The 25,002-nt window shown below is 41.7% G+C and overlaps 1 protein-coding gene across 6 annotated transcripts in view; it reads left to right on the top strand.

Annotated features, from left to right (window-relative positions):
* The window catches only part of LOC100650779 (LIM domain transcription factor LMO4.1), a 477,355-nt gene that overhangs the window by 245,952 nt on the left and 206,401 nt on the right, over positions 1 to 25,002 (top strand). For all 6 annotated transcript variants that reach the window (XM_048411143.1, XM_012314594.3, XM_048411142.1 and 3 more), the window contains one exon: positions 8,277 to 8,309. The gene's annotated coding sequence lies outside the window, so the exon portion shown is untranslated. The remainder of the gene's footprint in view (positions 1 to 8,276; positions 8,310 to 25,002) is intronic.

Genomic DNA, 25,002 nt, shown 5'->3' with positions numbered 1-25,002 from the left:
GCCAGATATCGACTCATTAACGACATATTGGTTTACCAACGTTTAACAAACAAGTACCTAATGAAGGCTCAAGTTACGGTGGATATATTCCATCGTGTATCTAATTTAGAACATATTCATGTTCACCATGGTCCGCGCGGCGAGATCGCTATGATTAGGCAACACGCGCACTAACGTGTTTATTCTACGAATAGTCTACATTTTCACTATAAGCTCGAGCCTTGCTTCACGATATTCATACCGTATCCACGGTATTTCTATCGAATATATAAAAATAGAGAAAGAAAAAGAATAAATATATGTATTCTATACCAAAAAATTAGGAATAAATCATGTACGCTCATCCCCTGTAGCGATAGGGTAATAACTCGAACAGTGTAAACCAGTGCATCGATAGAGATGTCGACGTCCATCTGAAAGCTACGAAGAGAAGGGATGCTGTGAAGGGTGAGTTGGCGATCGGTAGATGCGCGTCGTGGTAACGCCATTAATCGCGATATATTCTCAGGGAAAACGCGCGTGATTTGGACAGGGGTGTGGTGTCAGTGGGTGCGGGCGCGTGGAATCGATGGAGCGCGGAATCGGTCGCGGAGTACCGACCAATTAGTCGGCCGATGATTGGCGCGTGTAAACCGAAACGATGACGTCGCTGGCGAACCAACGACCGACGCCCTCGCCGTTCGTAAACCGGCCGGGACCGTACGGTTACCTATCGGTCTCTCTACCTGCTGCCAACACACCAAGCACACATACGCTTTCACATGGCGCTACACATACGCGTAATACATAGAGACACACATAGACATTGTGCAAGAGAAGAGAAGCGAGCACGCGCACCCAAACAGGCCAGCACACTCGGGCTACCATCACGAGCACCGTCAAATATCCGTGTGGACGGTTACAGGCCGGACTAATGGAATTGATTAAAATGTGTTCGATCAACCGAACCGCGGGCCCACCCCTGACCATCCACCTAGCGTGTTCACCTAGCTTCCACCTCCATCCAGCATCGCTTCTATCTCTCTACGCCGTTCTGATCCACCCTGCTGCCTCCTCCCTGTCCTCTGGCTACCGAGGCTGACCCTAGAACCAGCGGGGCGCAATCGAATATTTGCGTTTAGGTAGCCACGTCGACGCGGAAAATGCTATCTTTGTCAATTAATTCAACCTGTTGTCGCTCGGCAGCTCGACGTGCTCTCGCTAGCTCGCTCGCTCGCCCGCTCTTCCGTATACTCCTGTCTGCTTACCAGGCTGGCCTACACCCGCCTCTCTGTACGAGAACGACGATCGGGAAAATTGGCGGTTTTGTGGTCGCCATCCACCGGGAAAGGACCAACGCCTGGGAAATTTGTCTCTCGCGAGCCTATTCGCGATACTTTCTACGTTTAACTTGCATTTCCTACATTTCATTTAACTTGGATTTGCATCGATATTCGAATGTCTCTTAACAGGTGTCATTTGTTGCCTTTATCTTGTATCTGATAACGCTACGGTCGATTTAATCCATTCAAGACTGATCTCGAAATAAACGATTCCCCATTAGGAGTAGACATTTTAATGTCCTGATATTTCTGATCGTAAACTCGCTTGAACTCAAACTATTCACTTTGTTCTCCGTTTTGAAAATAATATTCTTTCTTAACAGAGTTGATATTGGTTACTATGAGATAGAGCTAAATTTCAGGGTATTCATTTTCGTAAATAATGAAATAATGACAAACTATTTCTCAGTAAATATGAATGAAATTAATATCTGGAATGTTCCAATATCTCAAGTTTAATTTATAAGGTGTAGATTTCGCTGTATGACACACGTGGTCTGATTTCGAACGAATAAAACAAGGATTTGAAAATTTCAGAAATAAGAAAGTTCCTTCATTTCTATCACTCAGCAGCGATTATCAAATACCTCAGCATCTGACAGACTTTCTACCTGGCTTCTATAATTGTCCTAAGCTAGATATCGTCATGGGTTGATCAAAATCGTTAAACATACAAGAGCATGGTTCGTGTAGCTACCTATGTTCGTAGATACAGAAAGAGAGGAAAGGGGGCGAGCAGAGACGGATAAGGTGAAAAATAAGGGAATAAATAAAACAGATGTCTCCGAGGCAGGCCTTAGCCAGTGTCGCTAATGAACTGGTCTTTCTCGTCTCTCTCAGGCCGACACGGCAACCCACTGTTCGCCTTCGTTCGCAGCTGTTCCTGGACAGTACTCGACCGGTCTTCATTATACTCGCCTCTCTGTCGTTAATTGCGCACGCACCTACGTAAGCATGGCGCCGTGTCGTACCGCCCGGGAATTAACCCGATATCGCGTGGACTCTCGCGTTCCTGATAAATTTATGGCTGTTCCGCGTGCGTTGCCAACAGCGCGCCGCGTTGGAAAGCTCGCGTGCACACGGGCGCGCGTTTTACCGACACGTTGGCCCTACTTTCGCCACGACGAAAAATTATCTGTCGAAGCAATCACCAACACTGTGCCGTGTGATCACCTGGCTGTGGCTCTTTCTCGTCTCCCTGTAATGTTCGTATCGTAGTTAGGCTTCGGAGAAATGGTACTATCAAATTCAGTGGTAGACAAAGTAGACAAATATCTTCTAGTCGTATATGGATAAAGATCGTTAGGGTAATAATGTAGCCACACAAAACCATATACGTGTACGTCATTCTTTTCAGAAGTTCCAAGCTATTTTTCACAATATTATCCGTCTCAATCAATATTTGCTATTTCTTTACCATCCCAAATTTATTTCAAACTTCTATGATCGATAGGCTGCACGTTGCACGCGATAACCCGCCACTATTTTTTCATCACAAGCATGTGACAAGCTATAAATAAGCCTCAAACTAGAGTCATTAAAAAAATCTTAATACGAATGCAAATTTGCCATGCTCCTATTAAAATATTCAGGGACTTACTCGCAATGCATCGAACCACGCAGGCTATCCGTCTCCTAATGGAAAATTCACAAAAAGAAGCTCGTCCCCTGTATCATCAACAGCTCCTCGAGCCTCTAATAGAACTACCTACATACTCCAGCAGCAAAAAGCTGCATATAGTACAGTCGCGTCCGGTAATCACCGCGTTGTCGATGAAAAACGCGCGAAACCTCGCAATGGCGTTTCACACGTTGTAGATCGCGATTGACAACGAGGCAGCGATACCACACGCAAAGGGAAGAAAATCGTCGATGAGTCGAAGTCGGCCGCGATTTATCGTATACACGAGAAAAGAAATAACGCGAGAACGAATCCGTGCATGGACGTTGGAGCGATTGGTCGCTAAGCTGACGAGGATACAGGGTTGAGACGCGTGGATTACAAATCGTCGCCAAGTATCCAGTTTCAACCTGTTACGGACATTGAAAAATCTGGCAGGTACTCGCGCTCCAAGGAATTTCCTATCAATTAAGGACAGGTTTCCACGGTACGCCGGCGTTGGAGGACGCCTTTTTTACATCCCCTCCTCTTCTACGCTCGCCACGCTGGTCGCCTTATCCGCGTTTTCATTCCTGTTTCTCTCATTTGTACAGTTAGCCGCTTAAACAGTTCCCGGCCATGAATAAAAGCGTCCATCCTCGCACGGTCATTCTTCTTATTTACATTCCCACGATTGCGCCGCCGCGTAACTTTTACCAGGGTGAATTAATTTACCGTTGTAAAACTGCTGCTAGATGCGAATCCATCCTGAAACCGTATCTACGGACGTCTCGATTTATGAAAATTGATTTTCCGCAAACGGTGCCTTGATCGCGATGTCTGATGCTCATGTGGAAAATGAATATTTTCTTGGCGTTTTCATAATGGTTGACGTGATATTATATGTTTTTTCGTGGATAAAGCATGGACAGGATTTTCTCTAATATTATCGATGAAACTATACTAACTAAAACTATACTATATATGTATACTACAAACTGAATCCAGATTTACTACTTAGGGATTTACAATATCAGATCTTTTAAGTATTTTACAATTACATATGAAAAATTATGAATGTTTTATTATTATATATTATATTCAATATTATCAAATATTATAGAAAAGGAATTTCTTCTGTTTATTTGAATTAATAATACACGATATAAAGTATTAAAATCAAACTTTGAAAATTCGTACCTTAGTCGCAAAAATTTGCGGATTTAGACTATCGGTGATTTAAAGGGAAGAAAAGCTTCTTATACGTATATTTGACAGAAAGTTTTTAAATTTTATGATTTAATTGTCGATTTATCTAAATTGCCGATTTATGTGTACCGTAGAAATCGAAGGACTGTTTAAATATTAACATCTCCAATACGACATCTCTGATACACGAATTCACGTGCCTAAATTTCACTTTCGTACAGAGCACCAAAGATTTCGACAAAGTTGTCCCATAACGAGAACTTATCGATTTAGCATGTTACTTAAATGCAAGCACTGGTTCATTTATAGCGTTGCAGCAGCGAACGAGCAACAGTTCCCTAACAGCGACTCGCATCTCGATCCATCGAACCCGCGTTACAGGCTGAAAACGCGATAACGCGAGTCGGCGATGTGGCGCGGTCGCGAGTAGCGGATTTGCAATTCGGATACGTCGTTATTTTTCGCGGCACAGTTTTACAGCGCAGTCCAGCAGCTGCATTGCTACAATTTAATTATTCGGCCCTTCTCCCCTTCTCCCGATACCCTGCGCGCTCTTTTTTCATCTGGTCCCCCTCTGGTCTGTGAAATCCGCGCGATGGCACGTATAAATTTATTCGAGAGAGCAAAACGTTGCCGAAGGAACGACCGGACAACGATAACGTTTGGTAACGTTTGAAATGTACAAAAAAAAAAAAAAAAAAAAAAAAAAAATAAGGGAGACGGGGCAACGCAGGAGAGAAAAAGAGCAAGAGGTAAAAAAAGGGGAGGGGGTATTTACATAGTAACAAGGCGACCGGTGGATAATTTTTTCGAGAAAGGTCGACATCAAAGCGTGGCACCGGTTGATGCGGAGCCACGACGCGACGGTGTTCCAAAAGGGCGTACATACACGCCATTTTATGGCATCCCCCTTCCGCGAGTGAAACGCTTCGTATCTAATTGGCCTTTAATTGGCCGAATGTAAATTATACATTAATGCCCCCTTTAACATTAAGCGGACGGAATAACCGTACGTTTGGCCTGTTGCAGACGACGCAGCGGGAGCTGTGCGGGTTGAATTTTTTGAAAAGCCCTCGTAAATGCCGCGCGCGCAGTTCACTACCTTTTGATAGTTCCCCCGGACGTTCGTTCGCCTCTCTTTTTAATCGTAATTGCAAACCGTCCATCCTCTTAAGATTTACGCTTCCAATTAGCTATACTTTATGGTTATAATGAATTTACATTCGTCTCCGGGTATAAATTAATCATGACCGAGGCTGATTCGAGAGGCGATTGCAGCGGACTTATGTCCACCGTGTATGGCAATCCGTCGCTTACATTCATACGTCTTTCGCATTTTTCTCCTTAATTTCTTCTTCTCCGTTTCTTTCATTTTTATTCCGATTTTTCAGTTGATAGCTGCTTTATGAATTATCCCGCCGACGTGATTAAACGAATGATACATCGCTTACTAGAAAGTAATCGATGATGTAAGATGTAAAAATATTTATTGGATTCTCGGATTATGATATTTAGGTTGCGGGTGTCTCTACATTTATGGAAAAGTCATAAGGACATAGGGTCAAGTCATAAGGATGAACAGAGTAATCGAAAATATGATAAAATATTCCTTATGATAGTAATGAGTGAAACTGATCTGCGCAGTATTTCTATAATTACGATCATCATTCTAACGATGATTAACTTTATCCCAGAGGACAGCAATAAAATAGTATGAAACGATATTTGTCAAATGCGCAATCACTCGAAAACAAGGATAAATATCAGCTAAAATCGATCGAGATGACGAACGTGGATCACGTGGAACGAATCGCGAGGGACGACGCTAAATGCCAAGGTCACAAATTTCCACTGTACCACGTTATATCCGTTGGGACGTAAGCCGCGCGCAGAAGAGATGATTCTCGTATTTGGATCCGGTCCAATTCGAAAGAGGATGCGACGTGGTCGTCTAATGTGCTTTTTCGAATAAAGCTACTTACACGAAAGACGGAAATATAAATGGCTGTTATGTATGGACGAGGAGAGAGGAAGGGTCGCGATGCAGAGACGACGCGCCGTTTCCAAGACATTCTGTGTCGCGATTTATACGATGAAAAAATGGATGTTGCGTCACGAGTTTACACGCATCGATTTCATTTAAGACAATAGCACAGGATATCTAAAGTCACGCGAAGTGACTCACGAAAGTATTTGAATAGTTGTCGTAGAATACTTTTATATACATGTACATATATTGTACGCGTTATATAAAACGTGTAAAAATTTCACTAACGTTGTAATGAGACATCAGGTTTGTCTTGATCTTGGAAAAGATTTTACAAATCATTTCAATCTATAAAAAAGCATTTTTATAAAAAAAGGTAGCTAGTTGTTTCGAAGATGAAGAAAAGCGACGGAAGACGGGGTATCTGGCGAGTCCTATGAGCCATTGAATCGCTCGATTTCCACGCGATCTTCGTAGAAGACACAAGGTTGAATCGGTCTGGGCGAGGAATCGAAACAAAAAGACACCTCTCAATGGATTATTTGTATCTATAGAAATGAAAGCGACCGGTGAATACGCGAAAGCGGACGATTCAGGCCGTGTTGCGTTAATTATCATGCTAGCGAGTCACGTTTCAATTTTTCCTGCGCTTCCTCAATAGGCTAGGATTCAAAAGGAAAACGAACGAAGAAAGCGGGTTCGACGGGTTGAATTCAGTTTATAATTATCCCGACGATAGGATAATAGCCTTATTGATAACGCTGTGTTACAATCGACGGATCGGCTAATCGTAAATCCAGCTACACGTAATTGCAAACTCCATTTGCGAATTTACATGGCTACACAAATTGCTTTTAAAAAGCCGTATAAAATAATAAAGATAGTACGACAACTCTTAGCTATCCCGATCGTTAACGTAGATTCGTCTTTACGGCTTCGATGTGGCGCAGGAGTCTGCGGATATTCGCAGCGCATCGAGTGCCAATAAATCTCTCTCTCTCTCTCTCTCTCCCTTTCTTTCAATGGAAGCGAAATCAGCGTGTGGAAAAAAAGCCCGGCACAAAGTGACCGCGTCGATTTTTATTCGCGACGCGTGCACGGGAATTTATTATTGAAATCTCGATGCCGCGGCTGGATGCTGCCACACACTCCGTTTCATCGAGTATCGACCGCGTGGCAAACGCAACAAATCCGGCCAGAAACTATGTAATTCTCCCGCGTTTTGTTTCGTTTCGTTCACGCTCGAAGCTCGTGTCATACATCTTAAATCGATCTGACGTCGATAATAGGAGAAGACGTTGTTCGAGCTTTAGCTCGTACTAGTCTATACAAAGCTTAATGGCCAGGACTTATGGCCGATTAGCATTTGTTTGGGTTACAGTCGGATGCGGGATAATGATGCAATTAATAATGTCGCGAAACACAGAGACAAACGTTCTGCCTTGTCTATAGAGTAGTATAGAGTACAGAGGATCTCCTTTGGCCTAACATGCCAGTATTGTACCGATATACACGTGTAGATGCGCGTGCTTCTACGTATATATAGAAACACATGGATGAAAGGGATGAAAAGGAACGACGGAGAGAGACATAGAGGAAGAGACGAACACAGCTATATGTATAGGTTTGGGTAGAACGCTTGTGCCGTTGTCGCCCGTTTGCGAGAGCACAAAGTGCATCTCCAGATTTATCGATGGTTATCGATGCACGGTTCGTTTAGCGGTAAGTAGGAAGCTGGCTCTCGCGACACGAACCACTTAAGCGAGATCCGAGAGTTGCATAATGATTGTTTCTTTATGGCCAATTAAATTTCGAACTCGTCGCCTCGTTGCGCTCGTCGTGCTTCTACTGCGCGTTTCGCGCACGGCACCGCTCTCCCGTTCGATGGAACGAAATAATTAATGCCATTTCATAGTCGTTTCTCTGCCTCTAACCCTCTAGCGATCGTTCCAACTCCTTTCAAGACCTCTTCGAAAGATTCGCTTCGATGACGTTTCTTTCTATGTATTATTCTATAACCTCTCGTTTCGGTTCAAATTGAAATGATCGATGTAGGCTTTCGAATATTTTATTAAGGTTCGTGTGTATTTTTAATTTGTGAACAATTTATTTTCCATTTAAAATATGTTTATAAAAGTTCTTTTTGTTCGTGTTTCAGAGCCGGAAACAGTATCGACGAGCAATCGTTTCGGTGAGTGAAAAAAATATTTCATATCATTTTATAATATATTATTTTTATAATCAAAGCAATGATGTTTAGAGACTTTTCCCTCGAATATTTCCATATATCTTGCATTTTGTATATACATATTTGAGAACCTAGAAAAATTGTGCAAAACGTCCTTCAAGAGTAAAACCGAAATCGATAATTCTTTCTAACCTAAATTCATTTAGCCTTCATAAATTAGCATGTTGGAACAACCTTAAGCAATAATATTTCTGTTTCAACGCTAGGAGAACGCCTAGTTGATAAAGGAAATTTATGCGGAAGATAAGGCGGTTCTGTTCTATTTCGCTGCACCCTGGAAACAAGTCAAATCGACCGTTTGATATCGAGTACGTGTTTCGTTCGATACGATCATTGTGAATTATTGTCGGGTGGTGGCACCTTGTCACCAGGACCCTGACTTTCGCTCTTTCGTTCTGCGTAGTTATCCTCGGCCTTGAAACGCGCTACGCGACGACCATGAGCGGAGCCTCCTCAAGTACAAAATCGTGTCATCTTGTTCTTCATCGTTCGCTTTAATTTAATTCGATCGCATCCTTACGATGTAGTAATTTATAACTGAAAGAATCTGAAACACATTTTCAAATTTCACACTTGCGAATTTCATGTGTAAAGATCGTTACATTTATTAATAGATAATCCTCGATTAATCATTTCCTTCATGACCTAGGTAAATTATTACGCCATGTGCAAGATCAGCAGATATCTTAATATTTATGAACAGTAATATATAACTGATAGCTTGCTTATTTAATAATGACTTGCACAGCCAAGAATAATTTATCATTTATGAAATATTATTTTAATTACAAAAAAGACATTTTTCCTTGTGATATTCATTCGATTACCAAGCACTGCAGATTCTAGAATTCAGTAAACTTCTCCTCAAATTTCTTCTCTCAATTAGCCACATCTCGTTAAGTGAAGCAAAGCTTTGTCCATTTTCCGTGGGTTGCAATGAATCGTCCGAAAATTTATGCAACAGCCAGCCAGCCACTGCGTGTTTCGTATTATGTTTGTGACACTTCGGAAGCAATAAATTCCACTGATAAGAGTAGAACGAGCAACCTTCTCTTTATTATGAATCGCTAACTCGCACCAGTTATTTTCCACGAAAACGTTATCAGAAACCACCTTAGTGTAGAAATTCTATTTTCCTTGGACGATTTCAATATAACAGTTACATAAAAAGAAAAAAAAGAAAAGAAAAGAAGAAAAGTTTCGTTATATGCAAACTGCCATGGAGATATATTCCATTATCGCAATTTAGTTCTATATTCGTTTCCGTTGCTCGAATTCGAGCAAAACACAGGGAACGGCGTAAAACGAGTCGCACGATCGAGACGAAAGTGGTCGAAATCTGCAATGCAGATTCGCGAATCGTACCGGTGTCCGATTCCATCCACCAGTTCGTTCCCTTTCGTTCCAGACACCCGGTGCTAATTGCGAAACGCGCGAGATTCGTGGCTCGATTCGCGAGCGAAACAGACTAATGGACGTAAGCGTGCGTTTAAATACCGGAACCGTATAATCTTATGTGTGTATATAGTATATCTTGATATAATACTAGGAACAATCGCTAATCTGAAAGTACAAGTTTTCTTTGTTCTGTTATTCATTACTCTGTTGCTATCGAACACTAAGTAGCAGGAAAAATTACGCGTTTCCGGCGAAGTCGCGTGATAACCTGACGTCATGATTGTTCCTTTGAATATTCCAAAGAAAAGTTCTCTTAAGCAGTGATTATCTCGAGTTAGCGGTACGTGAAATTATCGGCATATGTATGTTTATTAACCCTTTGTTTCGTGGTATTGCCATAGCCGCGATAGACTTTGATCGACATGTTCTACAAAACAAAAACTGTGTTCAAGATAAATTTCTCATTATAACTTTAAGTTTTGTTCCAGTTTGTAGGATAGAAATCTACTAGATACGCAAAATTTCTCCTTTATACGTTCTATACATTCGGTGTCTTCTTAAAACATCATTTTCAATTTTACTAATCCTTTCTGTTTGCTGAAATAAGAAGAAGATGAAACTGTAAAAATCGCAGGATTGTAGAGAGATTAAATCCCAAAGTACAAAATACGATCTTTGCAATTTTACCCTTTTCTTTCCTTTTTTTTCTTTTGCCTCGGAGATGTTCGATATTATGCAGAATGCAGATACACGAACTGCTTAACTTTTATTTCTTCAATTATAATTTCCATTTATTTAGAAATCGTGCGTTAATTAGTTGGACCGTTAAAGTAATTTAACCAATTCAATCGAGAGAAGGGAAAAAGATAGAGGCAAAATAGATGATCGAAGGAAGAAAAATCCTGGAACGATCCGAGAAAGTTAGATGCGGAATTCCTGTATACACAACCGAGCCCCTCGAATCGAGGCTTTCGAATGCCAGCGAGAATCAAGGGGCTATCGACGGCAGGGCTCATTTTCATAAATTATATTAATTCGCCACGCCGGGGGCAACCGGTTGATTGGGTGACACGTACTACGATCATCGGATGCTTCTCGTCTCCTCTTTCTCCCCTTCCCACGACTTTCTTTTATCTTTCTCTTCTGCCTTCTTTGAAAATTCCTCGGTGCCAACGAGGGAACAAGTTTTTATGGGATCATTAAAAACGTGAAATACGGAGTGTCAGCGGTATCGTGATTATTAGAAGTGGTCTAATCGGCATAGAGGCGTTAATTAAGAGCGACGCCCAACTCGAGTAAAATAATCTTAAGAATTTCTCCTGGAAATATGTATAGTTGTATGTATATGCATGAAACATGCGGAAAATGATATTTCCATGGGAAATTGGAATCGAAGATTATGTAAAGTTGTATGTACAGCGATTCAATCTGTGTATTTACATACATCTCGTGGAAAACTTTTACAGATATGTTATGCGAGCTGAGTAAAATTTGTTGAAATTTCGATGCTATTGGAAATGAGATATCGTGATTATATTAACACATTTACGCCAGGGAACGTGAATCAACGTCTTGTATTTTTCAAGCGTTGCTAAAGGCACACTAGATGCTGAAACTATGTCTTTTTGTTTCTTCAAGCGCTGTCGCATTTTCCACTTACACACTTACCTCGCAGAATTGTGCGGCAGATGAAAGTACATGCATGGCGCAGCATACCGATGTCACGGTGTTAATAAACTTTGAAACAAATTTGAAAATGTAAATGGACGATACGAGGACTCTTTGATTTGAATCAAAAGGACGTTCTCCTTGCTTTAACAATATCTTTCACTAACTTGCATTTGTGGAAAACTTGGAATAAGGAGAATAAACGACAAAACTGTAAGATTTCAAGAAAACGTCGCTGTTTTTGTCAACGTTCTGTACCTTTCGATAGAAAACTAAATTGTAAGAAAATGCTGAGAAATTCTTCGTTTATATTAGGAAATTATTCGGACCAAGAAACGTCCTTGTATTTTGATGATATTTTTCCACTAATTTCCAAGCGACGAAACACTATGAAGAGAACGAATGATGGAAATGGAAGATTTAAATAAAATATATTTCCCTTTAGGGCAGGTTCGAGTAAGGTTCGTTATGGCGAGACCGCGAGTCACAAAATCAAGGAAATAATTACGTTCGAAGTGTGTCCCACCGCGAATCAATTAATTCTTCGTGAAGCCCGGGGACGAACTTGCGAATGAACAAACTACCGCTGATTTTTCGCGTTATTTATCCCGGCCGGAGGGACGATAAAACCGCGCAAATTGAGTTAGCGTTCGCTTTACACGTCGGACAGGCGTCACAACGCCGCCGCGTTACAACGCTCTTACGCCGTCATCTATACATTAAATGGGCAGATCGCGAGACCAAAAACGATTCTACGCGAAAATAACCGCTTTTATCTGAATGCCGTATCGCGTCTGTGATTACCTTGGTGCTGCCGGTCTTTTCCAAATCTGCACGAAAACCATTATGGACTTATTTAAAACCGACCGTGTTTCATCGATCAAAGAGAAGTTATTACGTAACAATTACAGCGAAGCTTATCGTTTTACACGCCTTCTCCTTTGTACAGTTAATCACCAAAGTGAACATTTATTGTAAAAGTGTTTCATAGATATTTTATGTGTTTCATACATTAACGCTATAATGAGACACAGCTATAGCGATACAGTTTGAAAGAGATACAGTGGAAAAATGTACGTATATTTTATAGAACCATTGCTACAAATATATACTTGATTTTCTGGAACTCGATTTTCTAGAAAATCAACTGGCCAACGCGATTTTGTTATCCTTGATTTTCCTCTTATTTTCAGCCATAGAATTCCTCTGACTTCGTTTGTACCACGAATTTAGACCCACGGTGTATATTATGTCTAGGGTCGAAGCGTTACATCAACGTACTTACGATTCGTAGGGACACGCTTATATACGTCGTACAATGCGGCGCGAGTCGTTCGTCTTTCGAGAGTTCGTCCTCGAGCTCCCTTTCCTCGGTTTTTTCGGCGCGCTTCTGTCGGAGCCGAAGGTGGCTCCGGCGGGGTGCTGGGTGGGAGGCACCGATTTTTATTTCACATCGCGAGAAACCAGTTTGTAAATAATGTAAATCCATAGAAAACGACCATCTGGAATCTCCACGAGCCCCCGCGCGAGTCTTTAAAAGTGGAATGGCTAGTGGGGGATCCACGAATGGATTGGGAGGTGGGGTAACAGGCAGAAACGAAGAAGAAGAAGAAGAAGACGAAGAACTGGCGATCGCCGGCTCTCGCAACTGTGGGAATTCTGCGCGTATGAAACGTTGAATCATTTTTGAAAAGGGATTCGCGGAATCTCCACGTATGATTCGCTTAAATCGTGAGCGCACAGAAAAAGCATCCGGTTTCTACGTCGTTTTTGGAACACGAAATTGCTTCAGTTTCGTCACCGGTTTAATTCTTTTCCTGGATTCCCTTTGACATGTTTTTTTTTTTCAACAACACGCCGCGAAAATTTCAAGCATACATCGTTTTGTCAAACTGGCTAGCTATACAACTCTGACTGTTAAATGCGCGATTCGTCGGATAAACGACTTGTGGTTAAGCGCGGTTTCACCTGTTCAACTCTGCGTGGCAAAAATGATAAATTATAAGGTACATATGTGTGTATACGACGAAGGTAGCGCGTAAATCTGCTAGTGTAACCGGTGCTTGTAAAGGAAAGGAAAAAATGAATTCGAGGCAGGAGTAAATCGTGGTAAGGGAAAAAAATGGAAGAGGTATCGGTATCGAAATACATAAATGAGTTTGACCCTCTTTTGTCGAGTACATATTTGCATATGCTAATGAGGCGAATGTTCAAGGAACAAAATAACGGCTCGAAAACGGACCAACTGCTCCCTCTCTCCCTCTCTCTTCGTCAGTTACGCATCTGTTTGCTATCGCAATCCAGCAATGGCGAGTACTTGCCGCTGTTAATTGCTCCCTGTTGCATGAATAATATCGATAATTGTATTTCCACAGTTTCAGAAGATGCTTTCGCTTTTGACCAATTGCAAAGGAGCTTTCGGACTAATTGAACATGCAAATTTCTATCTTTAATCCATCGTTAAATAACGCAACTTTCGATACGATTTCACGTAATTAACTTGATAAATATTTGCAAAAAATCTGTCATAACACATTAAGACCAATCAAACATCCTTTCATCATCTTCATCTCCATAAATCACCAATCACCAAGCACACAGTTATCCCATCGCCTAGAACCACCACCATCCCAATACCTGATTCGATCGGTCAGCCATCAAGTTGGCAAGTTGACCTGAGTCCGCACCACAGTGTCTCCAATCGCAGAAACGGAATAATCCCGAAGTTGTCCGTGGCCGGAAACCGGTGGTGGATTTTCATCCGCTGGCGAAAAGACCGGTTTCTCTCGTCGTGTCGGCGCACGACACCGCGCCATTGTAACCGTTCCTCGTTCTCTTCATCTGGTTCGACGATATCTTGCCTGTTCCTCCCGCCTCCTGAACCTCTCTTCTTCTTCTTTTCTCTCTCTCTTTCTATTTGCTCTGCTTTCCGTTAACGGAGGTTTCGAGAGCAAGAGCAAGAAAGAGAGAGAGAGAGCGAAAACAGGGTCGAAAGTATAGAACAGAGGAGAGAAAGATAGGATAGAGAAGAAGAGGGTGGTTGAAGGAGAAAGGAGGCACGAGCAAAGGAGGAAAGAGAAGAGAAGAGGAGAGTGGCTCTCGACACGATCGCGAGATTATAGCTACACCCACGCCAGGAGATAATAGATAGTAATTGCAGGGTTGTCCGGTCGGGCTCGGAATCGGCTCGACAGATCGATCGCCTCGAACAGTAAAGAGGGAGATAATGATGCGGCCAAGGAAGAAATCGTTCTCACATTATTTTCTCGCGGCGGCGCAACCATCGCCGCCATTATTATTATTATCATTACTATTATTATTATTATTATTATACATATGCATGTGTACGCGTGCAGTTGAAGCCGATGGTTGAAACTCTCGTGATGGCGATCGATCGAAAATCGAAAGGGAATTCCACTCTTGTTTGATGTGCTACAAGATAGATTTTCGCGGTGCCAATGGTCTACGGTGTTGTTTCTCTGCTTCTAAACTGTTATTCTGAGATTCGGAGTATACAGTTAGTTTTAAGGATTTCATATCGTTGCTTTAAGAGACACTGTGTATAACGAGTTATGCACTCTGTTTCGTATTTACTTGGTAACAGAGGCTTCCGGCCTTTTTCTTTCGACAGTTTGATCTGAAAACGTGTAGCAGAGCTTGAGAGTTTTAACTGGTGGTGCTTTTTGCGGTACGAAAGTTGCAGCTAAAATTAGAGAGTTAAGTGGTGTTTTTGTAAGGGTGAACTGGCTCGTCGTACCACGGTTTGATTAATGAGTGAACAAATTGGGATCGTTAAATATCGGCCAGAGGGGAGGAAACGTTGCGAGGTAATGAAGACGATACGGGCCGTTTTCCTTTATTGGCAGTTACTTTCCGCATATTGGAAACAATAACACTAACATCCGGGAACGCTAAGATAACGAGTAATTGCCATTCTGAAACAAACGGCCATTTTCAATGGAGAAATGAGTCGATTATCGCGTATTTCGTCTCGCTACACCTGTTAACGATAACAAGCGTCGATAAGTCAACTTATGCTTGGGTCGATTACGTCGTCGATCGACGATTCTACGTGGGAAGATCATAGGGAAGAATTTTCTTGAAAAAGGTCATACTCGTCGCTATCCTTTGCCTGTATCGTTTGAATATATCAAAGAAGGATTATGTTAAATGCTATAAGATTAAATCATATTGACATATGTTCTAAAATATGGAATTCTTGGAATTCACTGTCTACAAGATGTTCCAGAATATCAAACGAAATTTTACCTTTTTGCACTTGTCGATCATTTTAATATTTTTCCCCAGCGACTCACGGCAATTAAGTCCAAATTCATGGAGGAAGTACAGGAGTGCAAGGGTTTCTACTTCGGAAAACGACGGATAATCGCGAAAGAAATTAGATCGTTCGAAGAATTCGTTGTTGCGCTCGGGGCAAGCGAATTATTTCGTACCGCGGCTCGTAAACACGCGACTGCACGTCAACGCGATGGCAAATTATTATTTATCGGCCGATCTAAAGGCGCGAAGCCCGAATCGACTAACGGAACGAACGCGACGCGGTCAATAAATTTCGGTTTAGCTGGCCCGATCTCGTTCGCCGCCGATTGTAAATCGCCCACGCTGCCCACTCCATCGATATCCCGCGCGATTAAAGATACTGCGAACAGATACGGCTAAGACGTTTTTACCGTGAACCATTGTGTTACTTTCTAGGTTTTCTCTTGATATCTCTGCACGTGCAACCTTCGCGAATAATGGACCTGAATTCGTCGTGTTGATAGCGTAATGGTGAATTAGCGACGATGTTTGACAAAATACCTGTAGAACATGGAGAAGATACTTGTGAATAAGGTGATTGTAATTATGGAAATCTGGAATTTCGGTTTTATTTCTAGAATTTCAAGGCTGTGAAATGTATTTACAACGCTCGTACGAGGAAGTATCTTTAATTATAAGCTTTCTTTAGTATCACGTGTCAGGTTTGATATCTGTTGAAGATGAAGATGAAGATGAAGATCTGATGAAGATGAATCTACTCTTTAAGGAAGGATGTGTAGCATCACATGAGTCATAGGACAAAGCTAATCATGCAGTATTTGCCTCGATGTATTAAGACTGCTAGAATACAAGTAATGTAAAAATAATGTCACCACTACCAGCAACCGTCGTAGGAGGACAAATTCGAATTCTCTGATTCCCCTCGACTAGTATAAATAATCCTACGCGATTGAGAGCGATAGTTCTTACTGAGTACGTATAGAGTTGATAGCAAGTATTTAGTGGCATCCGGAGTGACTTTAAATATCTAACAAGCGTATATCAGGTACGTGATAAGTGTTTGCGAGTCTTTATCCCGCGATTTTATATTGCGATTTATACTACTACTACTATTTATATATCGTCTATGTTTATACTTTAACTTATTTGTCTAAAATACATTCGACAACAAGTGTCTCGTCATTAATCCTCACGACCTGCTACCACATAAACATCTACAGATGTTTAACATTAAACCTTCCCAATAACGAACAAACTTGCGCCGTTCTCTTTTTCGTTTCATTTTGTTATTCTTCGTTCTCACGCCATCGATTTGACGTTCTCGCGCTCGTCGATCCCTTGCCCGCGTCACCCTCTCCCTTCCGCTACAGCGTCTCTTTATCACTGCACCCTTGCGACACGAACGACGTTACGAGGGCGATACCAAGCGACGCGACGCCGCGATACCTGCACGGCCGTCTCTTTGTTCCAGCGTGTCCGCCATTGTACCGTTTCCCGTTTGCCAGACTATCGCGATAAACAGCCGGAAAAGCCACGATGAATGACGCGCCACGCTGTAACCGTCGCGGCTCGCGACTTTCGCGCATCGATACCTCGAGATCCGTGTTTTCCAGCGCTCTACTGATGGTGTCCAGTCTTGTTCGTTACGAACGGTGAACATCGTGTTACGCTTGAATATTGAAATACAGTTCATTGATAAACGAATTTTTTAATTATGTTGTTCTCCTGACTCCAGGAGAATTCAATGTATCAGTTAAAAGTATCAGGAAATTAATTAAAGCAAAGAAATGTAAACTGCGTATTACGAGGTTTATAGTTTCGGAGTAGCTGATTTTTATTTTCTTCTGGACACTTTTGTTCAAATGTTGGGTCACTTCGTGGTCCTATTAATCTAATGATAGATTATCGAACGAATTTATCAGAATTATATGATCGTCTAGCACAACGATACAGAATACACAACAAAAGTTTCGATAGGTCACTTGCAAAATTTATAGAAAAATAGAGAATGTGAGATTATGAAACCCATACATTTTTCGATTTCAATATTATTAAAAAAATTGTAAATGAGTCAATGACCTTTTTCTCTTCCTTTAAGTATAATGATAAAACATTGTCACCCATAAACGACTTGTAACCGAATTGCTTACTAAAGAGTTATATACTCGTAAGTATTGTAATAATAATGATGATAATAATGATAACAACAATAATAATAAAAATGTATAGTACCAACGAATGACGTATACAACTGCCAAAAATAAGAAGAGTATTTACAATAGATTAGTAGTTTCTCAAAGAATTCTTGCTCATCCTCATTGTCAGCAATCGATGGAAGCGAATTTCGATTCATATACGTGTCAGTAATAAAACGACAATATGCATATAAGTATTAGAAATTTAAATTGAATTCCTTAAATAAATACCTAGATACGTTTCTGCGAGGAATTTTCGATGCTCTCCCGTAAATGGAATAATTCGTAGATCCGGAATTTAGATCCCGGATCGCAAAGTCATGCGCGCATACATACGCCGGTCCTTTGGGCTTCGTATCTCGCGTTGCACAAATATGTATCCTGGGTCTAATAAGCCCAATTAGGCTAATATAGCCAGTAATTAATATAAATACCAGCGTACGGATATAAAATTTAAACCCGTATGCTAAACTGGAGCTACGCGTCGTGCACTAATCACCACGCTGTGATATCAACCGTGAAATTATTCAGCAATATTAATATTGTATAACAATTATTCGTTCTATCTGTTTCACGTTTTCAATTAAAATCAACTCTTTAAAAATCAACCGTCCATTCAAAATATACAATATCATAATCGTTTAATAAAAATATAACAATTGTTTTTAATATTTTCTCATCATTATGATAAAACTTCCAGATGCCTTCATTATCGTACACTTGACAAACGTCTTCGTAAACTTGAACGCATTCGCAAGCTCGCACAACGATGTATATGAATTTTAATCACGAACATCTTCGATTGTTTGCAAAAAGGAACAAAGATCTACTTGTATATTGTTGAGATACGTCGTCTGTAGTTATTATATCAAATAATCTTCTATCTAATTTCATCGTAATTCATTTAAAAGAACGATCTTGTTAGTAAATGAAGCAAGTATCTGTCATCTAATAGAAAAAAAAGAGAACAAATCGTCATAAGTAACGAATAAAATAATGTCGAATTAAAACACGCGTTAACTGATTAAGCTCGCAGCAGTTTCAGCAGAGTAAACGTCGATATAGTAACGTGTATTAATGCGACACTAATTGGATAGGTGGCGTGGAAAAGAAAGAAAGAAAATTTGTACGAAATGAAATCCGCGACATAGCATAAGTTGAGCGAATATCGCTGTGGAGATAATTCGAGCTATGTAACAGAGAGGTTGCTGGTACACTTGTCGCGGGTTTTGCGTGCCCTCCCTCGCCGATGATACAATAAGGTACAGTCAAGGCTGTCAGCCGCACTCTCGTCGACTAAACAGAAGCGTATTAAGGCTGTCAAACGCATTTTCATCGACCGGCTGAAAGAATACTCGAAATATTTGAAGTATTTTCCAATCAGACTGGCCCGTCGCTCTTACGAACGTATCGTTCCTCGTTTCTCGTTAACGGATCGCGATCGATACTTCCGATTCCCGACGAAAAATCTAACGGAAATTTTTTTCCCAGGGACCTGCCTTTTCCAACGGGATTGCGCGTTAGAATATGATACCCGGAAATTACAATTCGAATTCCAACTTTTTCCTTTTTCTTTTTCCCTAGTAGATTGGAAAAATGTGTAACGAGAATATGGGTTTTTTACTACGTAAGTGTACAGATTTCGAAAGAGAGTTTGTTTCTCCATGGAAATTGACATTGGGTGAAAAATACGAACGGCAGGTGTCCTACTAAATAGCACACGGACAACGATTTATTTGATAACAATGAGACGTTCGTCTCGATAAGACGAGGATAAGATGGCGATATTTTAATGCGCTGTGTTACAGCGAAAGTTTCAAATCAAAGGCAATGTAGTTTTTAGACATCCGACAGAAAATGAGTTTACTAACGAACATCGTTAAAGAGACGATCTCTAAATCTTCAAAATACCCATTTAATAGAATGTTTCCAAATTCCTCGCTACGTAAGAATTTAAACGAGCCCAATTCCAAGAACATCTACTTAGGGACCATTTCGGAAGGTCCTAACACAAGACAGATTCCGAAACATTCTACTTCTGTTCTTCGCGAACCCGCTTCGTAAGAAAAGCATACTTCACTCGACGAAGTGAAAGAATTCTAAAATAGCGGAGTTGAATCAATTTAGTTTCTAAAAGGTTCATCTGGTGCCACCAATACTCGCTAAAATCGCGTAAACTGCGGAACGAAAGGGTATTTCAGTGTTTCAAGTTCCCTATCGCGAAGAAACGAGGTTCGAGCCTTTAATTACTCGGCGGGTGAACCGTGACAGAGGAACGACTTCTCGTCCCCTTGTAACCGGTCGACCGGTTGTTTTAGCAACAATTTAAACTCATAACGTTGCAATGTAGCCTCTCTCGTTGCTTTGGACGTGTCCGTACGCGGAGGCTTTGCCATAATTACTCGACCGGTAATACAGAACGGCCCTTGAGTGGCAGCTCATATTACTCGCCTAACCCGCGTGAAAACTAACCCCTTGGGGAATGAGCTGGAATGGGAATTACCATGGCTCGTGGACGCGCCGAAGCGGAGGGGAACTCGCGCAGCCGGGGGTCCAAGGGTGTAACGAACAACGGAGGAAAAAAGAAGTCGATGCTCGGCCTTTTCGACGGTCTTCTCGTTCGCTAACGTTCCGACGGTTTCTCTGTTTGCTCCACCGAAATGGCAAAATAAACTGCGAATTATAATTCGAGAGTGTTACTTTTTTGATCGAGAATGTTGTGCTTGAAACGTTGAGATGAATTTAATGCGAAGATACGATGTTGACTTTTTACGATGACGTTAATTAATGCTTTTGTCCATGCGTACGTATTGGATATTAGATATTAGAGTAATTGCCGATCTCATACAGAACATAATAATCGATCTATATTGTCAAGGAAACAATTAACTCACCAAAATTATATTAATACTAAATTAAGCTGTGGAATAATTTGTGACAGTAATTTGCAAGAGTTATATGAGAATAACAAATTAGCAATTACATATTTGTGTCAGTCAATCAATCCTTTGATTTAAACAATACAAAGAAATTTCTAGATGAATTAATTAGGAAATTCATGAAATCATTTATGAGATATACGAGATCTAACGATAAATACAGAGAAAGAAAAAATGTAAATAACAAAGAGACTTGATTATGTTATTTATTATTGATTTCGATCATAACGTAGAACATATAAATTCTTTATTAAGCGTGCTAATTCTTGTGAACAGAATAGTATAAAGTTAAAGATCTACATAGTTCACGTTCACACTTAAACGTGAGAATCGATTAGGTTCGCGGATTCTAATAAATTAATGCGAACCCTATCAAGGAAATGGAAGTAGAATCGAGTCGGGCGACTTTCGCAAGGCGTTCTGCAGTGACGCGTGCGATCTTCCGATTTTGCGAGGGCTGCAACCGCACGGTGCAATAAATCGCGGGTTGGCCGGAGATTACGCGGCAAACGTAATTCTTGTTTGTAGTAGATAAGATAGGAAACTCGATGAGGTGAGGAGACCTAGAAAGAGAGGAGAGAGAGGGAGGGAGAGAGAGAGAGAGAGATAGTATGAGAGCGCGCTCGAAACGGCAGAAGGTGGCGGAAGGGGAGTTTACGCCTCTATCGGCGCGGCTTATCTCAGGAAGTTGTCAGCCAGGACGTCGGGGCAGCCCGTTTAAGGCCGAGGGCCTGTTTAACGTGCAAACTTCTTCTCGGAAACCTGAAAAGTCGCGTCCTTACGTCGCGCCCAAAAGTCTCTCGGGCTTCAAGAACCGAGGAACCGAAGCGATAACACGGAACGATCGTTTTGGGAACAGCGAAGAACAGTTCTGACACGTTTTGCTCTGCGTGACTCAACAGGTCTCTAGTCTTTATTGTGGAAAACGATGTCTTGCTGTCTTCTCTTCGTCCTTCTCCATGCTTTTCAATCGATCGAGTGTCACTTTATGCCGTCTTTACCGTCACGAGATTGGGAACGGACGATCGTAAATTTTATAATAAAAATTACCCTTGTCTTTGTCTTTTTCCAGATATGCGAAAGAATACGTTAGTATCTAATTCCTGTCGAATGAAATTCAATTTTTGTAACAAATTTGTTATCATATTAAGCAATTATTGTAAGTTTAATTTTCATTCGACGATAAACCAGAAGATAAATCAATGGAAGAATTACTAATTCAGAGTTTGGAGACATTGGAGATCTCGTAGAATTTTACTTCTTGAGGGATTTTGAGGTGTGGTATGTTTGACAGTCGAATGGCTTTCTGAAGAACTCGACTTTCGTTAAAGACCCCGTTTGATCGAGTGTCCAGCTCATCGACAAGAAGTGACTGCAAAGGAGACGTTAAAAGACGCGTGTTCTCGAGTATCGACGTCGTGACACGATACTGTCGCATTTAAACGACGAAGAAAAAGCGAGTTTGCTGGCTTACAGCGTGAAAAACAGTGGACAAGTATATCGATAGCTCTCTCAATTGACGTCAAACTTCGTCGTGGCAGCGTGGAAAAACGCTGCTGGGTAGATCCAATCGCGAGTGTAATTAATGAAATCCGCTTATAAGATCAGCCCGAGAATCCAGTGTAATTACACGACTCATATTCAAAAAAGAACGACTTTCGACTAGCTGGTAGGCCTTGTGGTGGATTTAGGGAAGCGGGTCCGAGGAAACAAGCAGCTTGGCAGAGACAAAGCGACCATAGAAAGGTGGACAGAGGTCGAACAGAGAACGCGAGAGAAGTTAAAGGGTCTGATCGAGGGAAGAAAAAGCAGAAGAAGAACGGAACGAGCTGAACAAGAAAGGGAGAAGAATAAGCAGAAAGAGGCTGAGCAGAAGACTTGGCTTGACTCGGTGGGGAAGGGGCAGGAGTAGAATGTGAAGGAAGAAAAAAAAGGACGAAGAAGAAGAAGAAGGAAGAAGAAGGCAGAAGAAAGAGAGTGAGGTCGCGGAAGGTTCTCCGTCGAGGTGGGGGAGTAAGTTGTTGGAAGAAGGGTTTGAGGCGAGTCACCGAGCCTAACCGTGCACCACTCGAACTCGAACTCAAACAACTTTAAGCCGTGTGTACTCGCGCAAACAAAACAGCGCACTAATTGCTTACGTCACTCGGCAAGTCAATGGACTTCTTGACTGAGAGAAGCTCTCTCTCTCTCTCTCTTTCTGTTTCTGCACTCTGACTCATAGAACGAGTCCCAGGCCGCGGTGCTGCACCGCCGGTGTCGAGCTGCACCTCAGCTTTCAATTAAATCACGTCCACGCACTGTTTACCTCGCATAAACGCACCACGAGGACTGCCTTATACATATATACACCGGCGCGGCGACCGGGATCGCGTTAATGACGATGACAACCCCACGAACACGCTCGTAGAAAAAGTTACGCGAGATGTCTTCTCAAGACCGATCGTCGTTAATACGACGCGACGCAAGGAATGGGTTTTTCGTCCTTGATCAGGTGGCTGATCGATCCCATCACGCGGTTTAAATATAATTAGAGGCCATTAAGCCGGATAACACGTCCCCTTTTTCCTATCGCGAATCTTTTCCCCTTCTTTTTGCGCCGACACGATCCGGCGCAATCGTAAGACGAAAATTAGACCGTTAATGACTTCATTTTCACGAACCATGGTTCACTTCTCTTTCGCCTGGTTGATGAACAACGCGTCGCGATCAGATTGAAATTACAGAGAGACCGAATGGGCTTATTCCTTTCTGAGCGATAATGACGCCAACCGGGTCCGTGTACGGACTCTATTAATGTTCCCTGTCATCGATCTTATTTTCTTGCCTTACCGGTAATCGTGGCTATTCTATCTCGACTACTGATATTAATACACACAAGGAAGATGACTCGAGGTTCGTCGACACGGTGTGTAGGCAAAGGCCACCGTGTATCGCGATGGACGATCCGAGGTTTCGCAAAAACGCGCCGCTTCGATAGCCGCGTGACTTCGCGGAGAACTTCTACACCCGCAAAAACTTGGAGCTCCGCTTACAGACATTAACGATCTGCTGATCGAGGAACAATCTTGATACGAAAGATCCATTGCAGTGATCATATCGTTTACCCTGTTTGATTAGTACTATTTCTTCGTAGTAATACAAATGTATGTGTGCCTCTGTCTTCTTTACTATTCTCTGATGGAAATTATGCATTCGTGTGTTTGCTTCTTAATTTTATTATCATATTTATTACTAATTGTTTCACCCTCTTTACTTTCTGTCAACAATTACGCTTATATTATTATTCAACACATTGTGCTTCAATAGATTGAATAAATGATTATAATCAATAATAACTAACTGAAAGATAACAAAACTTTTCTCGTGAAATTGCTCTTACTATTAACGTACTACACTTTCTTTACAAAAACACCAGGAACAATGTGTTTTTGTTACGAACAATTGACAAAAATCCTGACAAATGATCAGAAAATCTCCGATTAGGTTTCGTAATTTAAGCACCTTTACTTTCGTTAAAGTTTGAATTTCCTCAGTCGCATTCATAAAGATATGAAACAGCAGAAACATGCCGCTTTATCTTCCTCAAAGATGATAATCCGTTAAACCATTGGAACTTTTGCTTTCTCCACGACGAATATCCCCGGACAGATCTCTCTCAGAATTCGTTCAGCTCAGCAGGTGGTTAGAACACCAGAGCAGGGATCCTGGCGGACGAAAAGCATCCAATTGATTCGAGTATCGCTGGAAGACGCGATCGCAGTCCCAAATGACCGAACGTTAACGGGAACAGACGGAAATACGGGTCATCTGAAGGATCGTGGCCGCTAAGAAGCTCGAGGCTGGCCGAGTTGCATAGGGCCAAGAGTCGAAGAGCGTATTCAACCGTGCAGCACATATCCCCCGCGGTATGCAAGCCTAGCAAGGGGCTATACAAGCTATCTTAGATCGAACGGAGTCCAATTACCGACGTTATTAATTAATCCTCTACCCTTGCCGGTCGGTCCATCGTCTCTCGCTTCCATTCTCAACCCCATCGTCGTCCGTCTGTCCGCCAGAGATACCTGCCAGAGATATCCCCTCCAGCGCAGCGTACTTCGGGTTACTCCATTACACACCGTGGCTCGGCCTTCGAAAGCTCGAAGGTCCTTTAAACAC

Source organism: Bombus terrestris, chromosome 12 (assembly GCF_910591885.1).
Source record: "Bombus terrestris chromosome 12, iyBomTerr1.2, whole genome shotgun sequence".
NCBI classification, from domain to species: Eukaryota; Metazoa; Arthropoda; class Insecta; order Hymenoptera; family Apidae; genus Bombus; species Bombus terrestris.
The sequence above is the reverse complement of the archived record's forward strand: the minus strand, read 5'-3'. Positions and strand labels throughout refer to the sequence as shown.